This window comes from Meles meles, chromosome 1 (genome assembly GCF_922984935.1).
Source record: "Meles meles chromosome 1, mMelMel3.1 paternal haplotype, whole genome shotgun sequence".
Classification (NCBI taxonomy): domain Eukaryota; kingdom Metazoa; phylum Chordata; class Mammalia; order Carnivora; family Mustelidae; genus Meles; species Meles meles.
The window spans coordinates 13,404,881-13,422,903 of NC_060066.1; the positions used below are offsets into that span (position 1 = coordinate 13,404,881).

General features: G+C 53.6%; 1 long non-coding RNA gene across 7 annotated transcripts in view; it reads right to left on the bottom strand.

Annotated features, from left to right (window-relative positions):
• The window catches only part of LOC123941736, a 228,741-nt gene that overhangs the window by 144,144 nt on the left and 66,574 nt on the right, over nucleotides 1-18,023 (bottom strand). For 6 of the 7 annotated variants that reach the window (XR_006818346.1, XR_006818345.1, XR_006818343.1 and 3 more), the window contains exon 2: nucleotides 12,706-13,445. This is a non-coding gene — a long non-coding RNA (uncharacterized LOC123941736). The remainder of the gene's footprint in view (nucleotides 1-12,705; nucleotides 13,446-18,023) is intronic. The other variant, XR_006818347.1, reaches the window with a different exon arrangement.

Here is an 18,023-nt window from a genome sequence, read left to right on the forward strand (position 1 = left end):
AACGATAAACAGCAGCCGATCTATTAAGGGGGAAAGTGGCCTGTGTGATCCCATCGCCTTTAATTCGGAAAAGTCTCAACCAGTCTCTTGAGAGTCCATCCAGCACCGCACATGGGCTGGCCCCACATTAAGGGCTTTGAAATACAAGGTGAGCCCAAACCTGGTCCTCCCTCCAGAGAGCTTCTAGGCCCACAGGAAAGACAGACCCATGCGGCAGAAGCATGCTGGAGCAGAGAGCAGGTAAATGCCGGTGAGCAAGGGGGAAGGGGCAACCAGCCCTGCGGGGGAATTAGAGGAGGCTGGGTCTAAAGTCAAGGTCGGTGGGGGCTGGGAGAGGCAGAAAGCGCCCTATCAGAATGGCCATCCCCTCTCCCCCCTTGATGGTGCCCTGCTTCACCTCCAGTGACAGCGGCCCCACTGCCACACACCCGGGTCCAGAGACCTCGGGGGACTCTTCCATCCAGGGAAGCAGGCCAGGAAGCCGGCCGTCCCAAGAGTTCCAATCTGAAGTCCCGGGAGTGCTGAACCAGAGGTACCCCCAGGGGTGGGGGTGGATTGAGACGTAGGTGCGGCTCCCCCAAGACGACAGGAACACTGGCACGTGCACTAGTCACCCAGCCAACACGGCGAAGGCCAGCCAACAGAACGCGAGGCCCGGGACGCCTGGAGACGACCACACGTGAAGACCGAGGCTGGGCTGCGCTTCCTGGAGTCCTACCATATGACCTTCCCACATGACCCAGAAAAAGAAAGAAAAAAGGCAAATTCCAGAAAGATGAGGCAGCCACAAAATGAAGATTGAGAACGGCATGAATGATGCGCGATGGAATTCCCTCCTGAGTCACTGGAAGGTACCGGAACCCAGCTCCAGGCTGAGAGAGGCCACTCTTGCCACGTGAATCGGCCCCTTGTTCTCGGCCCGGGAGAAAGTTAAACCAGGAAGAAGCTGGGTGTGGAATGTGCACCCTCCTCTCCTGTTCCTCCCTTCCCTCAGCCGCTGCCCCTTCCCCATTCCAGCCCCACCACTGCCTCCCTCCTTGCTGACGCCACAGATCTCTGGCTGGGACCCCACATCCACCATCGCTAGAAGGGTAACCAAGAAAACAGGGTCCTTTAAAATGGCGAGGACTTTGTGGGAAAATAAAAACATTCCCCATTTCTCTTCCTGCAGCCCAGTCTTACTGACCCAGATCTGGTCATCCGAGCCTCCGCGGAATAACCCAACTCCATCCACAATGCAGTCTGCGTTGTGTGTAGGTTTTTTCCCGCTCACCAGCCCTGCCTGCCACACACCCCTTCTCCCTGATGGCCACCAGGGTCATGTCCACCTGGCAAACCAATGCAGTGGGGTGTAGCTTCCTGTCTCCATCACACCCACCCCGACAGGGCAGTTGACCTCTGGGGTCCCTTCAAGACAACGGTACTGTCAATGTAGCAGGCTAGTGTGAATTCCATCAGGTGGGAAGATCCAGCCTCCCATAAGGCCCCTCTGTCCATCTGGGACCAGAGGCCTGGCATCTCATGTGATAGGTCATGACGTTTCTGGGGTAGGGAGCAGGCAGCCTGGGAAACGAGGTCAGGAGTCACAAGGAAGCTCAGAATCCCAGCTTCGGCCTTACAAACCGGGTGCCTGAAACTGTTCTGAGCCTCTGTTTTCACACCAGTGAGATGAGAGTCACACAGCATTTACCTCTTGGAATTGCTGGAAGCTTTATTTTAGTTTGGAGCATAAAAGCCATTCAATAAAGGGTAATTAATATACAAGCACCATGCCACCAATGTCCATATATCCACACCCTCTTTGATCCTGCACCCAAGCCCTTGCCATTGCACAGAATGGACAGAAATAAGACTCAAACATTAGAGCATGGACACCTCTTGAGAACCCAGGCTTCTCCGGGCAGCCAAAGCTTCTCCTTACCTGCTGATGCCCCTCTCATCCCAACACCTGGGAACACAGGACATCAGGAGTGTCCCTAAGCCATGTCTCACCCGTTCATCACACCAAAGGGGGACACCCTGCCCTGCCCAAGCCTAAATTTCCCCTTTACCTTTGATGCTATTGAAACATTATCTGTCCTCAGGAAAATGCAAGAAGCCAATGCTCTCTGAATCCAAAATGCAGTGTCAGCTGAGAACCTCAAAGCCAGTGGGAGGTGTTTCTTTCGGTGCTACCTGGAGAGCTAATGAAACCTCTGGAAGGGCTTCATTCAGCCTGTAGACAGCAGCCAGCCAGTTTCTTCCTATCTCACTCTGGCTCTCGAGGCTTTTTGCAAGAATGCCGTTAACATATGGTTGGTCCTCAAAGGCAGCCCGGGAAAGGTGCTTGCCAGGCAGGGATGAAGGACTTGGCTTTTCCCAAGATCTGCCGTAAACTGACTGAGTGACTGTCAGCCAGTTCCTGACAGGCTCTGAACCCCCGTGGGGTCACCTGGAAAGACCACGGTGCCAAATGCCGCCCAGGCTTCATCCAACACTTTATAGGTGTTGGGTGCCATGCTGAAGGCTTCATGTAGCATCTCATTTAAACCAGAAGGCTGACTTAAGGCAGCTGAGATTACTATAACAATATGCCACAGTCAGGGGATTCAATCACTGACCGTTACTTCTCAGGGTTCTTCTGGAGGCTAGAGTGCCAGCAGGTTCTGTCCTTGGTGACGGCTGGCTTCTTGGCTGGTGGATAGCCACCTTCTCCCTGCTCATGGCACTCCCCTTGGTGTGAAAGCATAAAAAGAGAGACAGAGATCTATCTTCCTCTTTTCAAAGACACTGGTCCCATCGCAGGTGGGGAGGTGGGGGGCACCCTCATGACCTCCTGTGAGCTGGATCACCTCCCAAAGCCCCCACTCTGAATGTCATCCCTCAGGCTTAGGGCGTCAACATAAAAATGTGGGGAAGACACATTCCCCTCAACGGAAGAGCTATGGTGACCCCATTTTACAGATTTGAAAACAGAGGTCAAGGGAAGTTAAGTAACTTGCCCAAGGTCACCCATCCAACAAACAGAAGGGCCAAGACTAGCACCAGGCCCCCTGAAGCCACCGCACTCTGTGACCCAGGAGACTTAGACCACGGTGTCAGGTAACCCGGCAATTCCACTCCTCACCTGCAGAACAGGGGTGACAGCAGCAGGCTTCCGGTGCTGCTACAGTGACTGAATAATGTGAAGCCGTGAAAGCCACCCAACGGAAGCAAACACGTACTCTACGAACCCACAGGGCCTGGACTTCTCAGCACGGGGCCCTGCACGTTACTAGGTGTGTGACAAAGACGAATCGAATGGGAAGACCTTACAGGGCTGTTAGGAAGGGCCACCCCTCCAGACACTTAAAAATATGCACCCTGGACGCGTTCTCTTCTCCGGATGTGGCTCCCTCTGGCCCTCACCCCGGGCACCACATGGTGGCCTGCACCCCATCCCCAGCAGAGACAGTGACGCCTGCAGGCGGGAGGCGTGGGCAGCCAACCACAAAGCAGGAGAGGGAGGGCATGGTAACCCCTCAGGTCCCGTGTGCCCCAGGGTGTCATCAAGTGCTGGGAGGTGGGGCTCCCAGTGCGGACTGCAGGAACACCCCGGAACAGCCAGGGTACGGGGTCACCCGAGTCCTAGCAGGGGGTGCTCCCGGTGGAGCCTCGTGAGCACTGCCCTGCTCTATATTCTATATTTCCCCCAAAGACCTTTATTAGCTTTACCATCAGAGAAAAGGTTTAAGAAGAAAACGGGCTATCCCGTAGCATACTCATTATTTTCCCCGTACTAAATCCTAATTTTCCATTTCTAATCACTCAAAAAAGAGGAGGGAAAAAAGGCTCAAACCTGTGTCTGATCCTCCCTCACTCTCTTGCTTCTCTCAGCTTTTCCGTGGCACGGATCTTCCTTCCGACACTTTCTTCCCCGCACGGTCCACAAACGCCCCTGCCGCGGCCTGGCCTCCTGCTCTCCTTTACTGCATCTGAGACACAGGCTTTGCTGGAAACCCCATTCCTGGCTGAGACTGGTTCCTACGACCGTCATGGAGATACCCATGTCCCCCACGGTGGGGACACGCCTGCAAAGACATGGCCTCAGCCAGCCCCCCAGGAGCCAGCCTCATGACACCCAGCCTGGCCCTGCCACCCCTGGCTTTCAGCGCACTCTCCGTGCCTTTTTCTCCACCACCCCCTTCTCCGTTTTTCTCTCCACTGACCGCGCTTTGGCAGAGGGCAGACGTGGCAGGGCTTCCTCTATGCCCTGACCCTGGTCCTGCCCTCCATGCCAACCTCATCTCCTTCCAGAATTTACCCCATTCAGCAAGTAATAAGCTGATGCCGGTACCATGCACCGCTGACCGGACACAGAGATGCAGAGCAGGGGCGAGTATCCCTCAAAGAGCTCTCCAGCTCACAGGGAGACACCTCCCAGCCCCCACCAAGTGGAGGATCCCAGCTAGACGGCAGCAGGGCTTCCCCTGATGAGGCAGAAAGCATGCATTCCTGTGCACCAAGCCCCTGGGGACACCCACAAGTGCACCGGGAGGTGTGTGCAAAGAAGTGTCCCCCAGCACTGTTTTACAGTAGCAAAAACCTGTTAACGGCCCAAAATCCACCAGGAGGAGCAAACAGTAGCAGCAGCAGCCTCGGCATCATCCAAACAGAACAGAGTGAACAGAGCAGAGTGCCATGACCACGTGCCTACACAAGGCCACCACCACAGGAGTCTGCAAACACGAGAACGGGTGCCAGAAAAGTCTCCAGACCGATCTATAAGAAAAGGGTGAGCCACGACAGACCACATCCCGCCTTCAGAAGAGTGGTACTTCTGGGAAGGGAAGGAACTGTAAGGAGAGAAGAGAGCCCACGGGTTTCCACGGTATCTCTACATTGTTCTTATTTCTTCAGAAGCAATGATCCGAATCACACAGGCCCCCTCATTTAACTGCGGTTTGTCCTGGGGTAGGAATGGGGGAGTCTGTTAAATGACCCTCTGCAGCTTCTTGCTTTGTGTCTCAGATCTGGATGGCATGCAGAGGACAACACCCCACACCGAGCAGATTCTAGAGCTTGGCAAGTCCGTCCGAATGACGCGGGAAGCAGAGGACAGCAGAGCCGGCGGTCCTCACAGTGTGTCCAGCATCCTGGCATGGCTTCTGAGGGACACGGGGCCATCCATGTCCCGGACACACCTCTTGGGCTGCCTGGTCTTAACCTTGAGGAATGTGCTCGAACCCGCCACCTGTGCGGCTTCTAGACTCCACTGTCAAGAGATCAGGCTCAGCCATCACACCGTCCAACAACAGGCACATGGGCCGGCTCTCAGGCACTTTAGGGAACTCATTTGGTCCTTTCAACAAGCAGATGAGGGACAAGAGCCACAGACCACCACCGCATTGAAGGACTAGGAGTTAGAGCCTCAGAGAAGTCCCAGGAACCACCTGAGATGACTCAACAAGTGGAAACATGACAGTCACAAAAGGAACCCAACTGGCAAATCTGACTTCAGTTCAGGTTCAGAGGCTGGGACTCATAACCAGCCAGGCTTTACATCTCGGGTCGTGTAATGTTCACAAGAACCAGCTCGAGGTAGGAGGAAACTAAGGTCCACAAAGACCAAGTGTCCCACCCAAGGTCACACAGCCAGGAAGCCACAAGACATACATGGTCCTTGACTTTCTAATGTTTCCTGGGCAATCTCTTTAGAGCATTTCTCCACCGGGAAAATTCTTTTTATGATGAGCATCATCACATTCTCTGAAAAACGCAGCACAGTTCCAGGGCTCCTGGGTGAGTGGAAAGCTGGGAGCTTGTTCTGGTTGATGTTTATTTGTTTACGTAGCCTGCTAAACCCTGTCCCTACTTCTGAGGGACTCAGAAAGCTCACCAGAGCAGCTGCTCCGGTTGGAGCCAGATAAGCCTCCATGGGGGAGGGAAGGGTCAGGGCAGTTCCTAGTAATCAGGTAGAGCTGACCCCTCTCCCCAGAAGCCCCACCCTGTGGGGAGTCATAGATGGCGGCAGATAGGGCAGACACATAGATGATAGGGAAAGACCCCCACCCCCAGCCACTGTCCTGCAAAACCAGGCAATTAGAGCAGACAAAGGAAAGGGATAAAGCCTCCCCAGCCCCCACCTACCGGAGGAAATAACCCACTTCCCAGAGAGCAGCCCGGGCAGACTGGAGCAGATGCCATGCAGCGCCTGGCAAGTCCGCGCCCGTCACCCTGAGTCCCGGGGACCTAGGTGGACCTGGGTGGCCCAGCCACTGTGGCCCTTCAATGACAGCAATTTCCCTGCCCAGTTCTGGGCTTCAAAGCCTTTCCCCTGAAGTTTCCATTAGCCGGAAATGGAGAATGCATCTGGAAACTGTATCAGGCAACAAGAACCCGCCCCCTTTATCCGGTTAGTCCTGACTGAATACACCTCTTGGGTCCCGAAGTCAGAATCATGGCGAAAGTCTCTTTCTTTCTTTTTTCTTTTTTTTTTTTTTTTTTAAGGCACCTGAGTCAGGGCGCCTGGGTGGCTCAGGCGGTTAAGCATCTGCTTTTGGCTCAGGTCATGATCTTGGGGTCCTGGGATCGAGTCCACATCCTGCTCCTTCCTCGGCGGGAGCCTACTTCTCTCTCTGCCTCTGCTTGCCTCTCCCCCTGGTTGTACTATCTCCTTCTGTCAAATACATAAATAAAATCCTTGAAAAATAAATAAATAAAGGCATCTGGATCTTTCAAATTTCTCACACAGGCCCTTAGTCCCTTCCCCCACCTTTATAGCTGAGAATTATCCCCTCAACTTTTTCAAATATGCTCTCCTCCTCCCATGATGGCCTGCCTTGCCCACCCTGGTGGCTCCAATGCCCTTCTCAGGTTAACCAGGGAAGAGACTCAAAGTCAACCACCCTGGCCCAGACTCCCCGTGGTCAAGGCCACAGTCGTGCCCCATCAGGCGAGAGCTGTTTTATGGAGCTGCTACAATCCTCTGATTGCCTCCAAACTTGCTCAGGGATAACGGGGGGTTGGAGAAAGTGTGGGAGGTCAAGCAGAGACCCTTCTGGAATCTGCTCCCTTCATTAACTTCGGAATTCCTCAGGCCAGTGTTTTCTCAAGACTTCTTACCCCGAACACTCACCAGGGAGACGGAGCTGAAATCCTCACATCAGCAGGCTCCAGCTTAAAAAGCCAGGACCTGGTTTCCTGGGATAAGGGACAGGTGAGGCCAGCAGCCACCAGGCCTCCACAGGGAGGAACTAACATTTAGAGAGGAATCACTAGCTGACCACACTGAGTTAAGAACTAGAGACTCAGCGGTGCCATGATTCCCACTTTCCAGATAAAGAAAGTGAGGTTCAGAGAGGTTTAGGAACTAGAGCTAGGTCACACAGCTACGGAATGGCAAAGCTTCAAAACCTGGTTGTGTTTTCTTCTAAAGACCACATTCTTCCAGTAATTGCAGGTATCACTCTAAGAGCGCAAGGATCTCATCTGACACTCCCTCCTCTCTCCGGAGCCCCCACTGTGAGGCAGGCTGCTCAGTAGCTAGTGCCTGGAGCTCAGGCAGGCCACTTAAATTAGCATTAAGGCTTCTGTGTAATTCAGGAACTGGAGATTGCAAAGGACACCAAAAAAAAGATCTAAGCTGACCTCCCTGCGGCACTGCTGAGATGACCCCTTGCTAACAGCAGTCCCCCTGCTAAATAAAATGCATGCACCTTGAGGATCCATTAGGGGTCAACATCACAGGCGGAGACATAGCAAGGCCTCAACAAATGTTTGCCAAATACGTGGTAAAAGAGCTAGCAATGTCAAGGTCTCCTGCATTTTCCATACAACCCCAACAAAATCACCGTCCCTACACTGTCTAACAAGCTTCCTATAAAGACCACCTCCTGGGGCTCAGCCGGTACAGCATGCGTCTCTTGATGTTGACTCAACATTGTAAGCTCAACATGTTGGGTGTAGAAATTACTTAAAAATAAAACCTAAAAAAAAAAAAAAAAAGACTACAGCTTATAACAAATTTTTCTCAGTGTTTATAATCCAGAAGTTGTTCTTTTTCAACAGCAGACAGGTTTCCCTCATTTAGACCAAAGTGCAAACTACAGCCTATGGGCCTACGACCGGTTCTTATAAATAAAGTTTTATTGGAACACAGCCATGCCCGTTTATTTACCTACTGGCTATGCCTGCTTTCCAGACGCAGAAGCAGAACTGACAAATGGTGACAGAACTGTGTGTCCTAAAAAGCCAAAAACATTTGCTACCTAGCCCTTCACAGAAAGTCTGCCAACCCCTGACATACGCAGACAAATATAACCTACCTGGTGTGTTGGGCTAACTAGAAAGAGCAGAATTTCATGCCAAATTTTAGTAACTCGCTCATCCTCAATGCTCTTTATTTCTGTATGCCTACAAGTTCTGATCTTCTAATTCCATTTCAACACTTTATTTAAAAATAGCTGGTATTCCCTGAGTGCTTATTACACGTCAGGCCCTGAATTAAGCCCTTCAATATGTTCTCTTATGTAATTCTCACAAGGAACCCACGGGCTAGGTAATATTATCCCCTATTTACCAAGGAGAAATGAGTGAAAAAGAATGAGTGACTGAGTCACCACTTGACTTCATCGGCGGATGTTTACTATTTCATAATTCAACCTCAGACAGTGATCGAGGAGGTGACTAGAAAACTTAGGGTGCCCAATAAATACAATGCGTTGCCCCTGCAATGATCAGGGGCTGCCGTCAATTCGAGCAGAATTACAGGATCATAAAGTGCTATCGTTCTGCGATTCTGTTTTCCTACCTAGCTTCGGACTGAGCTGTGTAGTCCCTTCACCGTGCACCCTCTGTATTTCAGGAGGATCGCGGTGAACGAGGGCGCAGACGTGTTTCGACACGAAGCAGGGTGCAGACCCATCGGGTCCGGGGCAAAAGAGGCACGTTCTCTGGGAACGTGGCCAGAGCCGTGCATCCGATGGAGCATAAACAGCAGAGGGGACGGCACTCCAATTCAACCCTCTTCAGGAGGGCTGTGTTTACTTGCTGTGGTCACCTCAATAACTTTGCAAGTGCACCCTCTGTATTTCAGGAGGATCGCGGTGAACGAGGGCGCAGACGTGTTTCGACACGAAGCAGGGTGCAGACCCATCGGGTCCGGGGCAAAAGAGGCACGTTCTCTGGGAACGTGGCCAGAGCCGTGCATCCGATGGAGCATAAACAGCAGAGGGGACGGCACTCCAATTCAACCCTCTTCAGGAGGGCTGTGTTTACTTGCTGTGGTCACCTCAATAACTTTGCAAAATTGGCTTTTTTTCTTTTTTTTACTCAAATATCTAAGTCCTAAGCCGTGATAGCTGCAAAAACAGCCGGTCTCCTGTGTTGTGATCTTTTCCTAACTCAAGAGAAGGTAAATATAAAACAACTTTTATTATTTTTTTAAGTCAGCCTGCCCCTCGATAACCTACAGGCACCTCGCACACCTCCCCGCACACTGAGAACCAATGTTCCAGCAGGCGAAGGGAGGCTGAAGGCTAACAGACCGGAGAGCAGGTACCAGCTTCTCCGCTCTCTCCAGTGATAAGTGATAAGTTGGGAAGCTCTCTGGATCTCTCTGAGCCTCAGTTTCTTCATATAGAAAAGGGTCACCACACCCATCTCGCTGGATTGGAAGGTTAAGCAGGCACATTTCCAGACATTAACAAGCACCAGCCACGAAGCGGTCCCATTCATTGAGAAGCCTGGGCTCCAGACCCAGCCTAGAGAATGAGTCACAGGCTAGCCTGTGTAGACTCCAGGGGACCTGGGCTCCCCAGTTGGCGAGTAGGTCTAGGGCAGTAAGCCATCTCTGGGAACGCTGGCTTGGGGTGTCTGTGTCGGTGGGACGGCAGCACTGCACCCCGAGCCCCAGGATGACTGTACGTGCTGTCCACCACCACGGGTTCCCGCGAAAACAAACAAACAGAGGGTCAGGCCTGTGCTAGCAGAGTCTGGGGGAACCGAGCTCAACGAGACACAGGCTCCTCCAAGCAGATAAAGATGGACTTGTGAGATAAGGAGATGAGGCCAAGCTCATGTGCTCCACGCAGAAACGCAAGCTGCCCATGCGGCCGCACAGGGGGACATGGAGGGGCCGCCGCGGACGTAGGAAACAGCACCAGTGGCACCAGCAGTGGTACCAGCACCAGGACCAGGACCAGCAGGACCAGCAGCACTGTCCACCGTCTAACTGAACAAGGAACACTGGGTCTAGTCTGCCCAGCAACAACCTGGTTTGCACCTGCCATCCCAGACCAAGTGTTAGCATGCAGCTTTCACTCACAAGTGTCCAGACTTAGAAAGCAGGCGGTTTCCCTACCAGTCAGGGATATGAAGGCCCAGATTAGAGAGGTAACCTGCCCGAGATCACACCGTCACCAGGGACCAAGAAGGAAGCAGAAATGGGTCCCCCAGCTCCAGGCAGGGAGGTCTTGTGGCATTGGCTTCTGAGAGAACTGTTCAAATCCTGCCTTGTGCTCAGGGGGACCTGCTCTGCCTTTCTGTGCTCCAGCTACATCAAGAGGAAAACATCAGACTAACCGTGCTTACCCCACAGGTGTGTTCTGGCCTTGGAATGGAATAGTGTTGGCCACATGTGTGGCTTAAGAAATGGTGTCATTTCTCTGTGGCTGTCCATAGGGTACAAGCCTGCAGGTGTGGGGCAGGGACTCGGCAGCCAGAAAGGAGGGACCCAGCAGGGTCTTATTCGTGACCTGGACTGTTCTGTGTCTTCTGATGCAGAGCCCACCCTTGTCCTCCTGGGAGGAGCAGGAGATAACCCAGACCACCACAATGGGTTTGTTCTGGGGAGCAACTGATAAAAAGAGAAGCAGGGTTCTGGGTCACGTGATAAGTGGGGGCACGGCTGCCACTGCGGGAGGGACAAAGAGAAGAGCAAGGGGGGCAAGAGGCCTGGGCAGTGATGCACCTCGGTGTTCCCAACTCACTCTTCCAGCAGAGGCCCTCAGGTCCCCAGGACTGGCCCGATCACCCCTGCAAGCCCAGCCAAGCCTCCCCATTCTCAGAGTGCTCCCAGACTTTCACCAGCCCCCTCAGAGGAGTCCCCACCCCATCGTGTTTGGCCATGGTGTGGTGGGCAGCACGCCCATCACAGGGGGCTACAAATCCTCACCTACTCCAGGGGCACAGGCTCGTCACAGGCCGTAGGCTTCCAGGGGCTGGACCACAATCCCAGCCCCCCTTCATCCTTCCTCCTCACACAGGAGTGAGTTCTTCCTCAAAGTCTGTCTCTCCTGGAGGACAAAGAGGGTACCCGGTGCTGAGGAGCCCAGGAGCATTCCTCAGCAGGCAGTGCTACACACACACACACGCACACACACATACACACACGCACACACGCACACATGCCCTTCTAAAGACCTCAAAGGAATAGTCTTTACTCTTCCGCTGAACTGGCGTGATTCAGCATAAAGCATCAGGCAGCTCCTGGCTTCCTGCTCAGTGTTCTCTTGGATAAGGAACGTCGGGTGAGCTACGCCGCCCCACCAAACCTCCCAGCTCTCAGCTGTGCAGTGCGCACACCGTCGCCCCCCAGCAGGATCGATGGCTGATGAAGTTATACAGATGCTCAAAAAGAGAGTGCTTCCCTTCTGTCTGACCTCTTCAGGAACACCGAAATAGAACCGCAGAGAGTCCCCCTGCGATCTGATCAAGCGAGATACAATAAATAACATGCCTCTAGGGCAAGACAAACCCATTTCCTGACCTCAGAGAGTGGGGGAGAAAGACATGCAGACGCACAACCTGTGTAAGTGAACACCACATCACATCTAGGCGCTCTGATTTAAACCTGTGGGGAGGGACCAGAGGGACAGTATTTCCACCAGGAGATCGGGGAAAGCCTCTCTGCAAAGTGCCATTGGGCAAGAGTGGAACTGCGAACTCAGTCAGAATCAAACCCCAGGCCCCACTTCACTGTGGTCTCGGCAGCCACCTGCCAGGGGGTCCCAGGTGCCCTGTACCAGGACATGGGTTGTTTGAGCTGCCATTGTCCCAAGGCATTGTCCATGGGGAGCCCAGTGCTAAGGCAACATCTCTCTGTCACGAACGTCATAGCTGCCAAGTTGGGACGGGGTGGTGGGGGTGGGGAGCCAGTCCTTCTGCTTGCCAACTGCAGAACTGCCACGGGCCCTTGTGGCCACGGTCAAGTCTGACTGCTCCTTCCCTCACAAGGACACAAGGCTCCTTTCCCTTGCCTGCTAGTGCCTTGCCACTCGGCCCTCCTAAGGGCTCCAGGCCTGTGATCTGTGATCAACCGTCCATGCCAACCAGCCATACCCAATGTGAAGTCCAGCACATCCCACCTGCCTCTCGTTCACGGCCCCCACAACACCCACCCACTCCAAGCCTTCCCCCGAGCCATAGTGACCCTGCCATGTGTGAGGGTCTGCTGTGTGCCAAACACAAGCATCTTTTCTGTGATCCTTGATACCAGCCCTACAAAGAATGATGACACATCACCTCTACTGAAGAGAGAAAGGGAGAGGCATGCAGCAGGCACCTGGCCGAGTCACACGGCAGGTACAGGGCAGAGTACCCAACCCAGGCCTTCTGGCTCCACGGGCAGCCTGACAACTCTCAACAGTTGTGAGAGACACCTGTGGGGGACACCTGTGTTTCTCGCTCTAAGCAAAGAGCCACGCACACTTTCCCTATTTACTCTCAATGTCTTCATTCACTCACCATCACGCCTCCATGCCCTTTCTGCAGCAGGAGACACTATACTCTGTCTTCCAGACCCCTGCCTTCACGGCACTTGTGTTCTGGTGCCCGGAGACAGGCCCACGAGCCCGGCCATCAGGGAAGGCTGAGAGGCATGACAGCGCACATCAGCACAGGGAACCGGGGAGGCTCCTGGAAAGCTCCTTTCAGTTTCCTGCTGTCTCTCCACGTACCCAGCATCCAGCAGACACCCGGAGGGAGGTCAGTAACTGCCACGTCCCCCTGAGAACTGGCTCCGTCACTGTGACTTCTCTCGCCCCAGCCAGGCCAGTGTCCCTGAAAGCCCAGGTGGGCACCTGACAGAACGCGCAGGAGCAGGAGGAGGAGATGGGCCTTATGTTTCACAGGCACCCTCAGTGAGGCTGGCAGCGACCCAACCCAATGCTCGTGCAGACATAGGGCAGAGATCCCAGGCATCACAGGAAGAAACGGTCCTCTGTCCCCCACAGGTGTCCAGGTGCAGGGATCTGCCAGGCACTCGGCCATGGCCTTCCTGAAAACTGCCATTAACATCCAAACGTGTGCCAGGTGCATGTGATTCCAGACCATGCTTCCTCCACCGTCATTCCCGGGCAGCTGAATGTCACTGTAAATCCATAAGGCTCAGGAAATCCCTGACTGCAGGCAGCTTCGAGCAACTGACAAGGCACAGCCATCATAAAGGGCAACTTTTTCATTCCTTTCTGGTCCAAAGATCAGGCCTGGGGATGGAAGAAGAAAATCAGTCTTGTTACAATCACGGACCCAGAGCAGCAGTCGTGTTATTCTTCCTTCCTTATATTTGACCCTAACCTACTTAGAGGGGAACTCACTAAAAATAATGTCCTGCAGCTCTGATACCCAAACAGAGGTGTGGCAGGAAATCGGGGAGCCTTCAGGGGAGAGTCACTTTGCACAAGCACCAAAGACCTCTCAGATCTGGAACTTTCTACAGCTTGGGGCTCCCCAGAACTACCCTGAGAGGTCTGTCCGTTATAAAGATGAGGAGAAAAGTTTCAAGAAGGGGTAAGTGGCTAGCTTAGGGAGTCAGCCTGACACACAGCCCTGAGCTCCTCTGCAGGGCTGAGAGGTCCTGGCAGTGAGCTGAGGGGGTTTGGGTCAGCTGGTAGGAAGTAGTTCTTCGTTTTGTTTCTTTTTAAAGACAACCACAAAGCTCTGGCATCTCTCCAGGCCTCGTCCTGCACAGCGAGGGCAGGGCAGACACGCGGAGGGTGTTCCCCAGGGCAGGGCCTAGGGCCTTCTCCTTTTTCTGTTCACGTCTGCAGCCATCACGGAGCACCTGCTAGGTACCCGGGACTGTTAGAGGCATGCAGGGACCCTTCTGCCTCCCCAGCGCTGTGTCCTTCAATTATTCTCCAGATTAACCGAGGAAACACATGGGTGCACGATGCAGAGGGCCTGAGGCTCAAGAGTCACCAGCCACCCAAGGATAACAACAGCTGCCCCGTGTGGACGGCCTATCGCTCACCCCGCTGAAAGCTCCGGCCGACCACCTGATACAATCCCCCAACCACCCTGGGACTCCTGCCTCTATTTTCCAGATAAGGAAGCAGAGGCAGAGATAACACCTTGCTGCTAGGAGTGGAGCCGGTGCGCCCCCCAGTCCTGTGGGACCAGTGAGGATGCCTCCCTCGAGTGACTGTAGCTAAAACTACCACCAGGCATTTGAGGGGCATAACAATCCTCATCTAGTCCTCCAGCAACCTCGCTGGAGGTTACAGACCATCCCTACCCAGTTTGAGAGATGAGAAACCGGAGGCCCAGAAGGGTTCAGCAAATTGCCCAAGTCACACAGCTGGAAAAATCCTACGCCAGGGACTGGGAGTCAGGCAGCCTGGCTCCAGAGCCCATGAGCTTGGCCGTGACAGCGATGGTCATCAGGAGCAACTGGCTTGTTCCTGCGGTAACTTGAAACACTCAGCGGCACAGCACAACACGGATTCGCTATCTTACACTTTGGAGGTCAGAAGCCTAACATAGGTCTCATCAAGGCAAAAGCAAGGGGGTGGGCAGAGCTGTTTCTTCTGGAGGCCAGTCTCCTTGCCTTTTCGACCTTCCAGAGGTGGCTCTTGGGTGCCTCTGCTTACACTCCCTTCCTCCCTCTTCAAACACGGCAACATGGCATCTCTCTGACCCTGCTTCCCCCAGAGCACCTCTTTCTCTGACTCTTCAGCTTCCCTCCCCCACTTTCAAAGACCCCTAGGATTACACCAGGCCCACACAGATGACCCAAGATAACCCTCCAGCTCACGGTCTTGAGCTTCACACTTACCTACACAGTCCCTCCTGGCATGTAAGGCAACATATTCACAGGGTCCCAGGGACCAGGGTGTGGACATCTCTTGGAGGGCCATTATCCATAAGTGTTCTTCAGTGGCCGGGGGGCGGGGGTCACACAGTGAGCTCCCTTGGTCCCACTGAAACCTCCCTGACACAGCTTTTAGACCCAAGAGAAAGGTGGGTTCAAAAGGAGGTTTACGTATCCAAACGTCAGCCTCCATGAGAAAAATACAGGGTAATGGTTAAAACACAGTATTTCTGTCGAACTAAGACATCCACTAGCTATGTTACTCGGAGAAAATGGTTGCAGCCCTTAGTTTTAGTGTCTGTAAGGTGGGGACAAATCACACCTACCTACTTCTTAGAACTAGGGGGCTGGCAGGAAGTCATCATCACGGAGCCCTCAGCATGTGGCTGGGCACATATTAGGAGCACAGTTAGCCATTGTTTCATGCTGCGAATGGATGAGGCCTCCTGCAAGTCAAGAATGGCCTGTCCAGGGACACCTCACGCTCCTCAGCTCTGACAGCAGCCAGCACCGAGAGCAGGAGGCCCACGCAGCAGCCAGGAGCGGCAGGGCACCCAGACTCCTGTGGGCCGAGAGGGGCTGCTTCCAGCAGGAGAGGTTAGTGACTCGCAGTACCAGCCCCAGTCAATGGCTGGGGGAGAGGAGGAGGGACATGGTCTGTTAAATATTGACAGAGGCCCACTGGAGCCACGTCTGTTTTGTTGGGTCAGGTACCTTAAAGCTCTGTCAGGTGAGGAAGAATTATTACACGGTCTGCTGGGTATCCCTGCAGCCAAGCAGCAGACCACCCCCCGGCAGGAGGCTCCCCCTTCTTGGGGAGCATTTTCACTTCCTCTGCTATGTTGATTCCTTTCTAGGCATTTGCTTTCCCTAACAGATGGGCCAAAATAAAAAAGATGGTCAGTACCCAAGACTGGCTTCTTAGTTGCCACTGGAATTCTCACACAAGCTGTCGGACAGATGATGGGAAGAAACACCCGTGACCACGCTGCATGTGCCCGGTTCCACGCCTACATACAAGTCACAGAAATGTGCACCCGTCCACCGAAAGGTATGTCTTGGGATGTTCACGGCAGCACTATTCCTAACAACCCAACACGGCAAACTACTCAAAAGCCCATCAACAGAAGGGACTTCAGAAACACACATGTGGGGGCGCCTGGGTGGCTTAGTCAGGTGAGCACCCAACTCCAGGTTTTAGCTCAGGTCATGATCTCAGGGTCCTGGGACTGAGCCTCACATCAGGTTCCCCGCTCAGCAGGGAGTCTGTTTGTCTCCCTCTCCTCTCTGCTCACTCTGTCTCTCTCTCAAATAAATAAATAATTCTTTTTTTAAGACTTTATTTATTTGAGAAGGAGAACTAGAGAAACAGAGAAAGAGGGAGTGCACAAACAGGTGGAGGGTCCAAGGGGGAAGCAGACTCCCCACTGAGCAGGGAGCCCGATGTGGGGCTCGACCCCAGGACCCCGGCATCATGACCTGAGCTGAAGGCAGACACCTAATGGACTGAGCCACCTAGGCACCCGAAATAAATAATCTTCAATAAATAAATAAATAAAATAAAAGTAAACACATAGGCAGGTTAAACGAAGCTGTGCTGTGAGAAGTCAGGACAAGGTGATCCTGAGTGAGGTGGGAGGGACAGTTAGTGACTGGAAGGTGTCAGGTGTGGCTCCTGATATGCTCGTGACCTTCCATTCACACAGACACTGGCTACACACCCACACACAGTTTGTGAACACTTATCAAGCCGTCCATATACTTAGGCTATACAGGCTTTCTAGTGCACGTCACACCTCAATGAAAAGTTGGTTAATCTGTCCTGTGAAAGTACGCTTCTGGCATGCTGTAGACTCAGGAACAATCCTCAAGGCCTGGGAATCAGCACCTGCCAGCTTTCCCTGCTACTCCGTAGGTTCACAGCCGGCTGCCTTCCAGCTGACCCTGCCCCCAGAGGGTAGGGAGGGGAACACTCTGCAAGTAAATGTGTTCTGGGCTGGTGGTGTGGAAACTGGCTTGGAACTGCCCCACAAGAAAACACAGCCCCCAGCCCCATTCTCTAGGCTGAGTCTCTCCTCTGCCTCCTGGGCTGTCTGGCCCAAATAGATCATTTCATTTTTTTTTTTTTTTTTTTTTTTTTTTTTTAAAGATTTTATGTATTTATTTGACAGAGAGAGATCATAAGTAGGCAAAGAGGCAGGCAGAGAGAGTGAGAGGGAAGCAGGCTCCCTGCCGAGCAGAGAGCCCGATGTGGGACTCAATCCCAGGACCCTGAGATCATGACCCGAGCCGAAGGCAGCGGCTTAAACCACTGAGCCACCCAGGCGCCCTAGATCATTTCATTTTTGACCCTCCCTAGTTCCACCAGCAGTGGGCATTTTGAAGAAAAACAGAGACAGGCCACCTCTATTTCCTGCTCTACACTTTGAGACAGCATGTTTGTACACCAGCAGCCCTTAAATATGGGTTGCACGCAGGGACGCTCTGGGAACTAGATTCCCGGCATCCCGGGTTCGTCCAGAGCAGGGAACAGGGGTTCAGGGAATGGACTGCGCAAAGCCAGGTCAGCTAGCTCCTGGCACCCACGGTCTGCAGCGGGAGCCAGAGGGAGCGTCTCCCAGGTGTGCCTGGCAGCGTGCTGCCCCGCTCTGCTGCTCGGTGTCCCAGACTCCGTGGGTGTGTGCACACACGCACGCTCTCTCTCTCTCTCTCACTTCTCTCTCTCCTAACCTCTCTGCTCTTGCAACAGCGATCAGTCCCGTTGTCCATTTCAGCGCGAGCGAGCGTCAGCAGATGGTGACCGCAGCAGCTGTGACGCTGGCCGCAGGGCATGGCACCGGCCATCGGGGAGGACAGAGCAGCTCCCGGGTGTGAGGGTCCCGCGGGCGAGCTCTCGCACTGCGAGTGCCCCCCACTTGCTCTCTCAGGTTCCGGAGGCAAGATTTCTTTGACACTCGTGCCACACAAGAGG